We start from the raw sequence: 16955 nt of genomic DNA, 5'->3' as shown, positions 1-16955 counted from the left end.
GAAAGAGAGAGAGAGAGAGAGAGAGAGAAAGAAAGGAAGAAAGGAAGGAAGGAAGGAAGGAAAGAAAAAGAAAAGAAAAAGAAAAGGATTATGAAAACAAACTTCAAACACCAATTCCCTTATTGACTATGGGGTGACCTCAGGAAGTCTCTTAACCACAGGCTTCAGTATTTCCATCTGTAAAATGAGGCTGCCAATCTCTATATTAAAAGGCTGTTGTAAGGACTAAATTAGATTTGTCATGTAAATGGCAGGTACACAATATGTGCTCGTTTCAGTTAGAATGAGTTGGTTTAAATAGAAGGAATGTGTAGGCTGGCCAGTAAAATCTGGCAATCAGACGAAGTTCGATCAGGCCTCTGGCTGTGTTCCTTTGCATTCCCAGGGCTCTGTTCTCTTCTGTAGAATTGTTTCCTTTTCTGTTCAGCCTTTCTCATAGTTGCAAAATTACTGCAGCTCTTCCAGGTCTCACATCCATCCTTTGAAGCATCCAGAAGAAAGCACATTTTCTTTGAAGTCCTGGGATTTCCTCTGATTGGAACACTTAAGGTCAAGTGCTCACTGCAGAAGCAATCAGTCCAGCTGGAGGTAAGTCATGCCCTAAGTGACAAATGAATGGGATTTGGGGTCCCAAGATACCCCAAAGGCCAGGCTCATCCCTGTGGTATCCTGTCTTCATATCTGTGTTCCCAGAGTCTAGTAGGACAGTGTTGATGCACAAGGAGATGCTCAGTAAAAGTTTGTGGAAGGAATGATGACAGTTGAATGAGGATTATGAAATGTAGGGAGAGAACGTGTGTGTGCATGTGTGTGTGTGTGTGTGTGTGTGTGTGTGTGTGTGTGTGTTAGGTCATCTCATCATTCTCTGAATCAGTCGCCTAGTTAGTGGTAATTTCCCAGCTAGTTTTTTCAAAAAGAGTTCCAATTTGCTGGCATTTGTTGAATCTTTCCTTTTCCCAGAAAACAGCCTGCTTCTTCCAGTAACACCAGTGGAGTTCTGAAGAACCCCTTTGCCAGGCCTCACGAGGCCTCGGGAGGCTGCCCAGTGCCACCTTCACATGGCTCATTTAAGCCAGGAAGCAGAATTAAAAAATCCAATTCCATTTTTAATTACCAAGTGCAATAAAGAAGATTAAATTTATCTTTAAATAACTTTCTTTTTTGATAGAAATGGCCAAGCCCCAGGTAGTCATCCTAAGGTTCATTCTCTACAACTAACAGAGATCCCAGCAGGGCAGGGTGCACAGTCCAGAAGACCAGAGCCACAGGGCAGGCCACAAATGGACACCTGCTCTGAGGTCTGGTGGGAGAAATGGAAAGTTGGGTCCCACACTTTAGAGACCCCCTTGTCTTGGACCGGGCTTAGCACTGAGCATGAGAGGCAAGGGGCAGCAGCCGAGCCAGGTCACACAGTACTTAGCCCAGGCTGCCCTGTACCTCCACTGCCAACACCAAGGAGGGGGACACCCATTCAACAGCACCCTGAGGGTGGGGTGGGTGTGGGGAACCTCAAACAAGGAGCTAAACACATGCCTGGGATTCAGACTCCCATGTCTTGCTGGTCATTGCCTGGATGGTTGCTCCTCAAACCCACCAAGTCCAATTCAAGTACGTCACGTTGCTCAGGTCCACCGTCCACTCCACATCCCATTTCTGTAACCCCAGGCCCCCAGACTTCCTAACCTGCTGTTTGGGCATCGTCCTAGACCACCTCCCAACCCTGTCAGCCATGTCCATTGCTTACCAAGACCTGTTCATTCTACCATCATGACACCTGTCACCTGCATGTCTTGACAACCGCTCCTGCCCCGCTTCCTCTCCCTCACCTGGGTTGGCCTTTCTAACTCCAATATTCTCTCCACAGTGCCACCAGATCTATGCTTCTAGCACCCAGATTATACCCTGCCAGTCGCCTCCTCAGAAGAAACTCTGGTTTTGGTTTTGGTTTTTGGTTCTGAGGATTGACCCAGTGCTTAACCACTGAACCACATTCCCAGTCCTTTTTTTTTTTTTTTTTTAAGAGACAAGTTCTCACTGAGTAACTAAATGCCTTGCTAAGTTGCTAAGGCTGGCTTTGAACTCAGGATCTTCCTACCTCAGCCTCCCCAGACGCTAGATTTACAAGTATATGCCACTGCACCCTGAGAAAGTCTTTGTTCTTTTTGTTTTGTTTTGTTTAGTACTGAGGATTGAACCCAGGGGTGCTCTACCACTGAGTTACATTCCCAGCCCTTTTGAGTTTTTGGCACAGGGTCTTGCTAAGTTGCTGAGACCGACCTTGTACTTTTGATCCTCCTGCCTCAGTCTCCCAAGTGACTGGGCCCAAGTCTTGGGACTTCCAAGAACACCCAAGAACTTGTTTTCTTCTCATTTCCAATGTATGAGAAGCCACTTCCTGGGACACTTTCCTGTGTCAGCCTTTGCCTGTGCTGCTCTCGGCTGACTTTCTCAATTCCCTTCCTCCCGAGTCCTATGCATTTTCCAGGCTCCTGAGGACACCTCCCTGGGGGATATAGGCAAGGGGGTGAGAAGTCGTTTCCTCCCTCCTGCCCCTGCCCTTTGCTGGTGTCTCTATTCTGTTTTTCATCTTGCCTGGGCAGTAGGGACAGTGGCCTGCTATGATATGTTAAACATTGACCCTGTACTGGTCACTGACTTTACAAATTTAATCCCCACAGGAGAGTTGGTTGTATCCCATTTCACAGACAAGAACCTGAAGCTCAGAAAGGAGACGGGATGTGCTCAGGTAGGTACAGCTGGTTCCACACAGCATCTTAAGACAGGAGTCCAGTGAAGCTCCCCCTCTACCTCAAAGCAGCCCCTCTGGAAACGCATCTGTTCTCAGTTGTATTTAAAAGGCCCTTTTGTTCCAAGGTGCTGGCAGAACACACCCCTGTGATCACTAATTCACATTTGTCCTCCCTCCCCAGCCCCTGCCCTCCCAACTCCTGCCATGAATCAAGGCCCCAGGCTCAGGATCCAGCAGGTCTGCATAATTTCCTGAATGTCACCAAACCCATCTGTCACTCTCAGAGTTTCCTGAATGCCATCCCCAATACACCCAGGGAGACTCAGAGCCATATGGCCAGGGAGCCCCGCTGTGAAATCCCATTACCGCTTTCAGCTAATTGGCTTTAAAAGAGCACAGTAATTAGGAAGGGGCCACAGGAAGCACACCATCGGAAGGGCTCTGAGAGCATCCTCATCACTCCCTGCCCTCCCGAACCCATCTCCTCTGATTGTTTTGCCTCCTTCTCTCCCTTGTCCTCGCAGAAGGACTGTGTAGCAAAATGTTTCTGTTCCCACATAGAAGCAATTGTGACAGGAGCAAGTTTTGAGATATTAACTCATGTTTTTCTCAGTTCCCTGTTCTCCACACTCTCTGCAGCCAGGACAGCTCTGCACTTCACTGATGTGGAGATAGGATATGGTAGAGTTGGGGAAGGGAGGGAAGAGGCAAGGAGAACTCCCAACCCGGGTGCCTGGCATTTCTCCCTTCCCAGCAGCAGTGTGGTGTGTGGAGGGAGATCCTAGGCCTACCACAGAACAGACATGATGGATGGAAATGATGGACGTCTACGTGGCAACGAGGGTGGAAGGATAACGGAGGGCAAGGTGTCTCCCTGCATCGCAGGCCCCTGACTTTGCATAAGATCACAGCACTGAGGCCCACCTTACTCCCCAGAAAAAAGAGATGGTGTGGTAGAGCACGCCTGTAATCCCAGAGACTTGGGAGGCTGAGACAGGAGATCCCAAGTTCTAGGCTAGCCTGGGCAATTTAGTGAATTCCTAGGCAACTCAGTAGTACCCTGTCTCAAACTAAAAAATAAAAAGGGCTGGAGATGTAGCTCAGTGGTAAAACACTCCTGAGTTCAATCACTAGTACACACACACATACAGAAAGAGAGAGAAAGAGAGAGAGGGAGAGAGAGAGAGAGAGAGAGAGAGAGATCGATCTAGAATTTCAGAAACTCAAATGTTGCATTTAAGATCAATGGTGGCAATCTCTCTTATGTATCTGAGAGTTGAAATTTGGGTCCTATAGAGGGAGTCCTGTAGTGTTGGGGCCAGTACTTTGTGTCCCTTCTCTCTGACCTCCCAGTAACCCGTTGAGGAAAACAATACCACCTCATTTCCCAGATAGGTCAGAGGCCATAGAGAGGCCATGGGGAAGAAGATTGGCAGGTACCGGGAGTCTGAGGCTGAACTGCAACCAGGCCAAGGACCCACAGTCCCTCACTGTGAGGGCTATGTCCATCAGCTCCTCAGAGGCCACACTGGCAGTGCCTGGAGTTTGGATACACAGAGTCTCCCAGGGCTGCTGCACCACTGCTAGAACAATGGAGGAGTCCCTGCTGGGTCAGTGAGCGCTTTCTCTGGCTAGAATCCTGAGATTGTCATAGTGGCCCAAGGTGCAGAAGGGCAGGGCATCACACACACTTTCCAGCAAGTGTAAGGGAGGCTGGGAGAAGACGTAGGAACCTAGCCAGGGGGAGCCCAAGGGAGAATGAGGGGGTTGTAGGGAGGGGAGAGTGAAGAACCTTTGTTGATGGCCAGCTGCCTCAGCTAGGACCGTTTCCCCTTATCCTCTGAATGGGGACACCTATTTAGGAGACCCCAAGGCTGAGGAGAGAGAACTACAGGCCAAAGAGGTGATTTCTGAGGATTCTCCTAGTGCAGAAGGGTTTACAAAGTGACTGAGGCAACACACAAAACAGGAAATATTTAGCTAATGGACTGCTGACAAAACCTGCTAAAAATGTTTGTCTCCCAGTAATTCAAATGGAGCCAAGCCAATGCACTCTTAAACAAAATTTTAAAAAGATACCAATCTGACTGCAAAAGCACTGAGTTGTGACATAAGTCACCAGTGGTGGCTCCTTGGGGATGTGGAGGAGGAGGTTACATGATACACCACACAACAGAACATCCTCCAGAATGCTTCCAAACATTTATTTTCAGAAGCCCAATCCTGCCAGAAGTTGTCCAGGTCTCTTTCTCTTTTCTCAGTTCTCTCCCAAACTCAAAACTGTCCTGTGGGCTGGGGTCGTGGCTCAGTGGTAGAACACTTGCCAGGCACTGGGGTGGATCCTCAGCACCACATAAAAATAAATAAAATAAAGTTTTTAAAAAATCCTATCTTTCTGAACTCCACCCTCCCCTTCTGGGTCAACCTGGACAGTCCCCCACTGTCCCAGGCCTTTCCTTCTTGTGATCCTTCATCTTTCCTGGAATGGACCCATTTGGCCCTTCTTAGCTGCTCTTCCCCTGCATCTCAACCTTCCCCCTTCACTCATAGTAATATCCAGGAGGCTGAGTGCCCACAGACATAGTGCCTCCTTCCTCAAAAGGGAAGGAAAGAGATGATTATGATTGCTTGATTATTACTGTCTTCTCTGCTACACCTGTTTACCTGGGCAGTGCTGAGCCCCAGTCCCAGACAGATCCCAGAACCCAGCTTCCATGGGTTCTGGCATCCCACTCCATAGCTACGCCTACCCTACCTTCCGCCCCTCTAACCCAAAGCCTGCCTTCCACTGCCCCATCCTGACCCTGCTTGGCCAGGGAGGTCACTGTCTGATGTTCCTGGGAGATTCAACACTGATCAGGCCTGAGGACACAGCCTGACACATCCGGCCTGCACAGACCAGCCACGATGCTAACGCGGACAGGGCTGACCCAGGTGGAATGGGGAATGACGCAGGCTAGGTCTGGGCCCTCGGCAGAGTCCCCAGTTTTGCCTTCCTCCTGGCACCCAGGTACCACCCTGCGTTCAGTCACATCGGTGCACTTCTGCTACTGTACTGGAGGGTGAGGACTGCAGAGGGTCCTGAGGTTATCCACTGTGTCCACCTCCCATGTCTCCAGAAGGGAACACTGAGGCTCAAAGAGAATTTCTGACAGAAGGAGCTAGAACCCAGGTCTCCTAACTTTCTTGCAGTGCTAGGAATTGAACCAGGGTCTTGCACATGCTAGGCATGTGCTCTACCACTGAGCTACATCCTCAGCGTCGCCCTCCCATCTCCTAACTTTTAGGCTAGGGTTTTCCCCCCATCCAATACAAAGGGATTAAATAATTCCTAAACCTGGAGAGGGAGGTAGAGTGGGTACTGCTGAAATGAATGAAAATGAAATATAAAATTGTGGGTCCTTCTATTTATTTGCATTTTAAGAGGAACACAAAGACCAAAACATCTTCTCCTCTCAGGCAAATTCATAAAGACAGTCAGCAGATTAGTAGCAGCCAGTGCCTAGGGGACAGATAAATGGATGGTGACAGCTGTACAGGTATGGGCTTTTTTGAAAGTGATGAGAAAGTTCTGGAACTAGACAGTGGTGATGGTTACCCAGAAAAGTGGGCACTTAATGCCCCCGAATCATAAAGGCATGTTTAGTGTGTTTCACCACAATTAAACAAACAAACAAATAACCCCCGCCCCCCAGCAACTTCTTGACTCAAACACATAAAACCTGTAGTGCGGAAAGGCCAGGAATTTGTTTTGCTTCTTCCCTTCTCTCCTTCCATCCCTCACCTGCTCGGTGCAGAGAGTGCTCCTGATCTAAGGTGGAGAACCACACAGAGTACACAGAACCACTGCGAATCCATTCAAGGGTAATGCACTGAGAAACCAAGCAATACAAAATGGTAAAAGTTGTTTTTGAAATAGAGGAGGGAGCACAGAGTAAAGCATGAGGGAAGACCAGGTGCCACTGAAAACTCTGTGCCACCACACCCCTCATTCTACCTCTCCCTCCTCTCCCTGAAAGTACTCCTCCAGCCTGCCTCTCCTCCCTCCCCCTACCCACTGGTATGCTTTCACTCCTGTATCAGAACACTTGGGCCATGGAGACTTGCAAATATGTACCTGCTTTCTGAAAAGTTTTTAACATTAGGCAATTTCCCACCATATTATGGTCTCACCTCACTTAAATGGTCTTTTGTCTTTTTTTTTGGTGGTGGTGGTGAACTGAACTCCCCAGTGCCTAGAACCATGTTCTGCACCCAGTGAGGTGTCTGGCAGGATGCTGGCAGGTCCAGCCTAGGGGTTCTGAGCACCTGCTCCACAGTGCTGGGGCTGGCTATTCCCTGGGGGAAGGAAGGGACTCCAGACCGGCAGAGGCCTCTTCACCTCCAGAGCCTAAGTTCTCTTGTAGGTGAGTGTAAGGCATGTGGTGTGAGGCGTGGCCAGAGCACAGAATAGTCCTCAAATGCCAAACATAAAAATTCCCACAAGAGGACAGAGCTTGCCCACTCGTGAAGGATCGTTCTTGATTCTACTCAGCTGTCTCCCACTCCTGTCTGCCCACCCCTACATATCTCTTTCTTCCTTCCTCCAAAGCTCTGTAAAAACACTTCCCCTGAGAAGGCAGGGAGCCTGGTGCTGGTCTCAGCTTTGCTACTGATCAACCCATGGCCTTAGTGCCTCCCCTCTCTTGGGGCTGGGATCGTATCATAGGTGGCCTTTAAAGCCCCCCTGCTTTCCTGGCTGTGTGATGAGGCTGCTGGACCCAGTGAACTCTGATTCCCCTTAGCTGGCATGTTCATGTTCACAGAGTGGCCCCTGAAGTCACTCAAGAAGCCATCCCACCATCACCATGATAAAATGAGGAGGTCTGGGTGAGTGTCTCCCTCTGAGGCCGATGTTCCTTGCCTCTCAGCTGGCTCTGAAAGTGCCACCACTCTGCTGCTGGTCACCTGGACACAAAGCCCTCCAGGGATTCCCTTAGGCCTGCAGGAATCAGACAAGGCACATGTTTCCCAGTGATGTCTCCTCAGCAGACGGCAGGAAGCCCCATAGAAAGGTCTTTATTGGAGCTCATTCACCCCATGTCCATGAGAGAGGTCTGATTTTACCAGTTCCATTAGCTCTTGACTCTGGAAGTCTGTGTCCTGCAGGCCTGGGTGGCACAGGGAGGGTAAGGTAGGGCGTCCACTTTCCCCTAGAGGCTGCTATTGGCTTTGCCAAGGCCTGACCACATGGCCTTGGAGGAACTGACCACATGGTGGTGTTTTCTCCCTGAGAGTCAGAGACTTTACTGTCAGGGAGGAGGATAAGGCCCTGAGAGGGGGAGGAAATTGCTGAGACCTCCACAGCGAAGGGACACCTACTTCAGTGCCCAGTGAGGCGGTCCACAGGCCTGAACCTGTGTAGCACCAATTCAGGGTATTCTGAGCTTTGCCCCTCCATTTCTCCTGGGTGTGGTCGTGTCAGAGAGTAACAAGTGGGCACAGACATCAACACCAGGGCTCCCTAAGGCCAGAGTGGACATAGACAAAGGTAAGAGACAGAGCAGCTGCCTCTAGGGCTGGAGAGGGTGAGGAGTAAGGGAGGTGATAGAGGAATTCTGGTCGGTACCACTTTTCCCTTCTAACTGACCTACTACCAGCTGGAGTTTGACCTTCTCTGAACCTCGGCAAACCACCTTTCCTGGCTCAGGCAGCCATGGCTCAAGGACACTGGTTCTTAACTCTGGATGCATATTAAGATTCCCTGGGAGCTTTTAAAAGTCCTGGTTTCCTGCCCACACCTTGGACCAACTTTGGCACAGTCTCTTGGGGGTGGTGTCCTGGCACAGGTGGTCTTTAAATCTCCCCAGAAGATTCCGATGTGTAGTCTGCAGGTTATGAACTGCTATTCAAGTCTGCACATTATCTCTGGATCACTGTCCAGGAGACTCTGAAACTCTATACCCCTGCCCCAGGAGTTCCTGGACAACAGGAAAATGTTCTTGATTGGGTGCAGGTGAGGGATACCTGGGGCCAAAGTAGGTGGGTGGGAGAACAGGAAATGGGCTCCTGGAGGGAGAGGGGCAGGTGGACAGCTTTCCCCTGACATGATTTTCACCCCTTTAGGCCTTGTGGGCTCAGTCCCAGGGAACAAGGACACAAAGGGATCACGCACAAGTTTTGGGTGACAGAGTAGGACACAGGGACTCCTACCATGTGACCTCTGGAAGGGCTGGCTGGCAGAAAGTGATGGAGGATTAATGCTTATAGGGCCAATTCTGACTGGTCATGGTCAATCAGGACCACAGGATGCTATGCAGGCCTGTCTTGTCCATTGCAGCTCTGACAGCTAAGATGATGATCCAAGGCCCAGAATGGGGCTGGCTCAGAGAATCAGAGATTACATGTCACTGACTGACTGGGAGCCTAGGCCACTGGAGCTGCTCAAAACCTGGAATCCTGAACCCTATGGGTTGAAGAAAGCAACCAGGAGAGGCAGGGAGAAGAATAAACCATCCCCTCTTCTCTAAGAATAGGAACCATGGGGCCTTCTCTGTCCCCTGGGACTGGGTTTTTAAGTCCAGGTTGGGAACTAGTCTTGCTTTAAAAGAGAAGGGGACAAAAAGTTCTCAAAGAATGCTCTGGGACCAGGAATGTAGCCCAGTGGTAGAGCGCCTGCCTAGTGTGCACAGGCCCTGGGGTGGGGCCCCAGAGTCACTCACATGAGAAATGACCACTCTGGTGTTACCAGTCACAGTTAGGCAACAAAATTCTAACATAAAAGTAAAGATATGTGCTATCTTTCCTCCAGTTGCCCCAAGAACCAACAGAACCTTTTCAATCCCCAGCTGTGGTGGAATTCCCCCGCGGTGTTCTGACCAGAAACCGGTTACTCCAGTGGGTCTTCATCCACTTCAGCCTGTCCCTGACCTGCTCCCACCCTTCCAAGGGTCTCTCTGTTTCCTTCCGTCTCATACTCATGTACTCTTAAGTCTGTCTGTATTTGTTTCTTGCTTTGTCTAAATGCATCCTCCCACTGTTTCTTTCTGTTACTTTTTTTTTTTTTTTTGTAACCTTCTCTGACTTCCTAACTCGATTTCCTATGGTCTCTCTTTTTGTTTTTTTCAGCCTCTCCCATTCTGAGTTTCATGGCTCTATTTTTTCTAATAGAGGAAAGAAGCAAGAATGTTAGGGCTGAAGAGAGAGTCACCCAGATTCACTCCTAGAGTCAGCTAATACCTGTGTGGGGACCGTAAGCCCTGGGCCCCAAGTTTTTTCCTAGGACTAACTACCACCCACCACTGCCTGTCAGGACTATTAGGGCACTTCAGGCAGAGGCCAGGTGCCAGGCAGAGAACTCCCTGGAGTGGGCCACAAAGAGGGCTCAGCATCACACACGGCCCTGCCCTCCCAGCTCTCCAGGTCCTCAGCTCTGGCCTTCCAAGTCTTGTTTCTGGGAAGCCAGATTAAATTAGCTGCTGAACCCATCTGGCCAGCCCTTGGTCTAATACCGTCTGGCAGCTCATGCCTCAATGCCAACCCCAGCCCCTTGGCCTCAGGGCCAGAAATCCAATTTACCTAAGCTTAATTGAGCCCTGGACTCCCTGGGGCATTGGCCCTCAGGCCCTCCTGCTCAGCTAGCAGCAGATTTCCCGGTGATTAGTAAAGGAGGAAAAAAACTGCAGGAGCCAAGTTAATTTCAATTACCCTCATTTTCTCCCTGGAGCAGCGCATACCCCTTGCTAAGTGCATCTTTGTGTCAGCTGCTTTGGACGCTGATAAGTATTAAGTATTTGGGGTTCTGAATGACCCAGACACCTTGCATTTATCTGCTGATTCCAGAGAGCAGACTATGCCCCCACCCCTTACACAACCTGTTGGTCCTCAGCATTTAGTCCTATTTTCTAAAACCCAGAGTAGCACCTCAATGGGCACGGAGGTGCATGCCTATAATCCCAGCAACTCAGGATGCCTGAGGCAGGAGGATTGCAGGGGTTTTTGTTTTTGTTTTTTTAAATATTTTTTATAGTTGTCAATGAACCTTTATTTTATTTATTTACTTATTTATTTATTTACATGTGGTGCTGAGGACCGAACCCAGGGCCTCACACATGCCAGGCAAGCGCTCCACCACTGAGCCACAACCCCAGTCCAGGATTGCAGGTTTGAGGCCAGCCTCAGCAATTTAGTAAGGCCCTAAGCAACTTATCCAGACCCTGTCTCAAAATAAAAAGGACTGGGGATGTGACTCGATGGTAATGCACCTCTGGGTTCAATCCCCAGTGCCAAAAATAAAAATAAAAATAAAACCCAGAGAAGCAAGCTTGAATGTAGTCAAATGCCCATGTGGGAAAAGGAAAAACTGTTTTAATAGTCTTTTCAGACAATTGTGGGTTTTTAAAAAATTCGACACTAAAGTTCAACAAGTGGTACTTTTTATTATTATTATTATTTTTTTTTAATTTTTTGGTTCTAGGTGTAAGTGCAAAACAATGGATGAAGACCTCTCAGAGAAGCCTTTTATTCATTCGTGGACTCGAGCACCATCGGCCTCATTTTCCAGACGCGAAAATGGTCCTCAGTTACAGAGGGAATTTTGGTTTTATAGGGTACAATGAGGATGGTTTAATCATTGGAAGCCGTGCATGTGCAGTTTGGACGGTCAGGGGCTAATTGTACAGATTAAAATTTTAACTTAGGAGGGTAGTTGTGAAAAGGTTGAAACTCAGTGTTGTCTGGGGAGAGAGGGGTCCAGATCCCAAGGGATGAGTACTTAAATCTTTTCTATTGCTTTTCTTTCTCTAGGATCCATTGTTTACCAGAGTTTCAATATTTGCTGTGCCTCCATTTAGGACTAATTTGCAATGGGGGAAGGTCAAAGTTTATGGCCCAGCATTCAGTATTTGCCCCTTTCCTTTAGGACCCATTGTTATTAGAAAAGGATTTACTGGGAGGTTAATTCTTGGCGAGTTTCCCCTCCTTCCTCCCGAGCTGCATTGTCCCTCCATTTTTCTTGGGGAACTGTCTTGCAGGAATATTATTTTCCATAATCCTTCACCAGGGATTGAACCCGTGGGTGCTTAATCACTGAGTTATATCCCCAGCCTTTAAAAAAATTTTTTTTTTTTTTTTAATTTTGAGAGAGGGCTTCAGTTAAATTGCTGAGGCTGGCTTTGAACTTGTGATCTTTCTGCCTCAGCCTCCCAAGCTGCTGGGATTACAGGCACACGCCATCATGCCCCGCAAAGTGGTACTTCTTAAAGGTTAGTTGCACCTGGTTAGTTGAATTGGAAACCACATTAATGAAATTTTAGTACTCTGTTGCATTAAAATCTACTGTTCTATCATGCACTCTGAATGGATCTTTTACCTGTACATGATACATAACATCATGCATTTTTCACTTGGAAGATATTGGTTTCTGAATTATGCAGAACTTTCAAATGTTGATTCATTTTATCAGACAGTATTTTCAAAAATCATATTCATTAATAGGGACTTAGAAAGGCTGCCTTTGCTAAAAAACACTGACTTCATTTGGGCCTGCAGATGCCCAGTGGGAAAAGATTATCCCAAAAGTCTTTTATGGTTGCTCAGGTTGAGTGTTCCCTCCTCTCTCCTCCAGTCTCCTTGTTTGAAAGTGTCAGGCAAACTAGTTATTCCACTATTATGTCAGCTGCACAACTCCTGTTCCAGACCCCTGGAGTGGCACAAGGAGTCTCCAGTCCTTGTCCTGTACCTTCCAAAAGCAATGAAGCTTTGCAGGCAGGTCACCACATAATGAGACTGCCCTCCTTCCTCAAGCAGAAACAATCACCTCATAGGAACTGTATTGCCCACCTCCTTCCAGGACCACAGGTCTGATAGATAAACATCCTAAGATGCAATGGAAATTGTACCCTCAAGTCATAAGTACGTACCCATTACCTCAGTTCTGGTTTTGAAGTGAGATAATGATCAACAAGACCAAGACTGCATAGAGATGCACACCTCTTGCCCCCATCCCAATTCTTCCTCTATTCAAACCTTAAACTCCTAGAAGACAGGGCTGAGATACTTGATCTCACTTTGTCTTCACAGTATGGTCATATAAAGTTCCTTTCCTGCTTACTGTCATGAGCATGGAATCAAGTTTGGTTCCAACAAGTGGATTTTATTCATACAGTGCACACTCAACTCAACATTCCTAATAATAGCAAGTCAAAATACATTGAAGATTCACTCCCTTGTTCACCTAGAGTCCAATCCCCATGGACTTACTCAATGCAACATCTCTTAGCCAAGAAGTCAGTCAGGAAGACCAAGGGGATTCTTCTCAGTGGTAGCCTCTCTCAGCTCCTCAGATGTCCTTGGGTGTCCGATAAGCCAGAGGCTGTGTGGTCAGTCGTCTGGCCTCAGTGACAACGGTCGATCAGCAATCAGTGATGGAGTGGACAGCAGCCGGGGCAGTCAAGAGACAGAGCGACCTGGAGTTCCCTGGTCACGGTACTGCTGACAGTTTGCTCAAAAGGTCCAGGGGTTTAAGTAGTGATTTCCAGCCCAGTCATGCTCTGGTCTTCATTGATAAAGACCAGAACACGACTATACTAGGAGCCCCCACTCAAATCACAGATAAAAGTTCATATGGGCATTGTTCAGGAGTGTCATCCTGTCTCACAGCAAGTTTGTCACCAGGTGCCTTTATTTTACTTTTACAAGTTCAGGCAAATACCAAATACAGCTTATTATTACTACATAACACACAACTATAGCAATTCCTATTACTTCCTTGTCTCCTTACCCTTGACACCATTATTTTTTCCATTTGTTTTTTGGGGCAAATGACTGGACCTGATTTGTTGGGGACCCCCCTCCTCGGAGTCAAGCCTCTGGCCTAGGACTCCAGTAATTTTAAAATCACAACAGACTTCATTAGAAAAGTCATAAAAATTGGAAAGATGTTAAACTCATGGTAGCAGATACAAGTTTGCCAAAATTCCCATCTTCACTTGAAAGCTCAAATTTTATCATTGCCAATAAGTGCTCTCAGTTATTTTCCTGGAAGAGACAAGCTTATTTTGTTCATTTTTGAAAAAATGCTGGCCACATACCCAAGTCTGAATAACTGATTTGTCTGACACCCTTTCAAACAAGGAGACGATAGAGGATAGAGGAGGCACCTACCTCAAGCTGGGCAACCACAAATGACTTTCTGGACGAGGCAAAGCTGAGGCTCCTGGAGAGTGGAGAGTGGAGAGGAGAAGGGAGTCCAGGCGTGTTACACTGATGGATGTCCCTTCACGTGTGAATTATACCTCCGTTTACCAGTGACGAGTTTTGCTTCCCTCAAGTATTGAAGTATAACATCAGAGAAGCACGCCAAGGCAAGCATATTAAGCAGGTTTTATTTAAAGGTAATAATACAGACTTCTCCCAGGAGGGAGAAGAGGGCCATGGCTGATGTCCTAAAGTCCCAAGAAGTGAGCTCGCCCTACATCTTTTATAGGTTAAGTTCTTTTTTGTTCTCCAATTCTTTCTCCCCTTATCTCTCCTTCCTGCCTATGTGACTAGGCCTGGTTTTGCAGGTGAGATGCATAAAGTAAGAAGTGCATGGGCAGGGGGAGGGCCAAAGTGATTCAGCCAGGCAAGGGCCCAGAGGGCATTAATTAGCAGCTCCTCGCCTGCAGTCCTTGATAAGGGCAGGTAAATTTGGTAATCAATGGGCTCCAGAGATCCTTGATATTCCATTCTCCCAGGGGCAGTCTCCAACTTCCAGAGGCAGATGGCTTTTATGGCCTCCATTTCCTCGATTTGACCTGATCCCCTATTTCTACTCTAACTGCCTGTCCCCAGTTCTGGCTTCATGAAGAGGGCAGCATCAGAGTTCTTACCCCAACAGATGGCTTAAACCATCCAGGAATAGAAGTGGTAAAAGGGTGTTCCAAGCAGAGAAGGCAGCATGAGCAAAGGCTGGGAGGCTGCTAAGAAAGTGTGGCTCACTGAGACACTCCAAAGAGTCACAGGCAGCATTCAGCTAATTAAAGGGCTTGACTGTCATGCTAAAGGTGGCCAATTCAATCCGGCTGGTTCTAGCTGGTCAACTGAAGAGTTCAAAGCAGGGAGGCATTATGTTTAGGTCTGTGGTTTTGGAAGGTCACCCAGGCTGTGGCAATGGGTACTGGGGAAGGAAGAGGAGGTGGCAGGACCCTGTGGATCCTGGGCAGGAAAGTGAGGCTGAGTTAGGGGAGCAGCTGTGGAAATTCAGGGGTGTTAAAGGTTAAAGAGGCTGAGAGTGGTGGCCTATAAGCTAAGCAACCCCAGAGGCTGAGGCAGGGGGATCGTAAATTCAAGGCCAGGCTCAGCAACTTAGTGAGAACCTGTCTTAAAATAAAAAAAATAAATTAAAATAAATAAATAAATAAGGGCTGGGGATTTGGCTCAGGGGCTAAGCACCCCTGGGTTCAATCAATCTCCAGTACCACAAAAAAAAAAAAAAAAAAAAGAAAAGAAAAAGAAAAATGCTAGAGAGGAACCACAGGTAGAATCCCAGGTGAGAAAAAAGAGGCAAGAATTTCACCTAGATATAAAGAGACCAGGAGATTTTGCCACCCAGACAAATATGTGGTGTGTTTGGGATCAGCAGAGTGTCCTCATAGAATGACTGGTAATGAGGTTTTCAAGGGTTCAAAACTGAGACTGGCATTGAACCACCCAGTAAAGCTGGACAAGGGGTAAGGTTTTATGACAAGTAGGATTCAGTTCAAGATGTGCACTGTGGGAGGAGACCCAAGATGGCGGACTAGAGAGAGGCTGCATTCCTTGTCGCTCTGTAAATTGGGATTCAAGCAGAGGAAATACTGTTTTTCTGCTAAGCAGTCATCGCTGCCCACTGATTCCCTGTTGTTTATCCCATTTGTGCACCATGATCACCACCATCTGCCAGTATATCACCTGCCTTTTGAGTGCACATCACTCACTGACTGTGGCCTATCATTTGCCATTTGCTCATTTGCCTGCCTATTGCCTGCCCATTGCCTGCCTTTCACCTACCCATCGCACACTACCCAAGGTCCACTCTCTGAGCATCCACCATTAGCCTGCAGACTGCATGCAGACCTCCAGCAGATCGCCTGCTATCTGCAGTTGCCTGGAAGTCCATTGTTACAATACCCACAGGTTTGATTACACATGGTTGCCACCATCTTGGAACAACAGCCAGGGCCTGCAGGTTTGACACCATCTTGGGGTGTGGCCACCTCAGTCTGGGGACTCAGACCAGGGCCTGGAGATATATTGGGGTACTTGCAGGTCTCGTTGCACCTGAGGTCTTTCTGCTCAGTGTGGTATCTGGCTGCCTCTTTGCAGAGTTGCTCCTTTGTGTGAGGGCATCCCTGGTGGTCTCTCTGCAAGTTGAAAGAGCATTAAGATCTTGGACTATAGTAAGACAGGGCCTGGGGAAGCTGAAGCTCAGGTCTATCAGATTGCAGCTGGGGTTGCGTGGGCCAGTCTGGGTCTGGCAAGCCTGTGGAAAATCAGAGACTAGGGGCAGTGCCCCAGGGGGAGCACAAGATGGAGAAACCAGGCTCTCTCCTGCTCAGTGAGTCCGAAGTGTGCAGAGACAGAAGGGGCCAGCTGCAACAGGTGGGAAGACTACAAGAGGGTGTGAGTGTATCTTGCTATTGGCTCACCCACCCAACCAGTCTGGCACCTAGTGGACCGGTGCTAACATCAAACTTCAGCCAACCCCACCTATTGGTGGAGAAGGGAAGCTGAGAAAAATTTTGAAAGCTAAGGGAAGCAAACATTCAATTTTTCATTGAGACTTTCCTCCTGTTTTTTTTTTTTTTCTTTTTTCTTTTTTCACCCTCTCATTTTTGAATACAAATATTTTTCATGCATCAGTTTATTGAGGAATGGGATGTCTGAATAGTATATGACAGTTTTTTGTGTATTCTTATATTTTTACTTTAAAAAAAAACTGTACATATTTTTTTCTCTCACTTCCCTGTCTCCCTGGATTCTCTTTCTCATTTCTCTCATACTAATAGCCAACCTTTACTAATTCCTCCCTTGCTCTATAAATTTTTACCTCTATCTTCTGTCCCTCATAAACATGACATCTACACTACTTCTGTTCCCTCATTGTCCATCATTTGAAATGATAAACCCTTTTAGCAAACTAAACAAGTGTTCATATTGTAAACTATAATTGAACACTTCATTTCCGTCTATTGTGACAAAACTGCAA

General features: G+C 47.6%; 1 long non-coding RNA gene across 1 annotated transcript; it reads left to right on the top strand.

The window, feature by feature from the left end:
- Positions 1 to 471: 471 nt before the first annotated feature.
- On the top strand, positions 472 to 11626 carry LOC124973629 (uncharacterized). The gene is made up of 3 exons (XR_007106687.1): positions 472 to 588; positions 2679 to 2746; positions 11205 to 11626. It is a non-coding gene; the product is annotated as an uncharacterized LOC124973629 (long non-coding RNA).
- Positions 11627 to 16955: the final 5329 nt, after the last annotated feature.

The sequence above is a fragment of the Sciurus carolinensis genome, chromosome 2 (genome assembly GCF_902686445.1).
Source record: "Sciurus carolinensis chromosome 2, mSciCar1.2, whole genome shotgun sequence".
Taxonomy (NCBI): Eukaryota; Metazoa; Chordata; class Mammalia; order Rodentia; family Sciuridae; genus Sciurus; species Sciurus carolinensis.
Note: the sequence above shows the minus strand (reverse complement) of the source record. Positions and strands in the feature narration are given on the sequence as shown.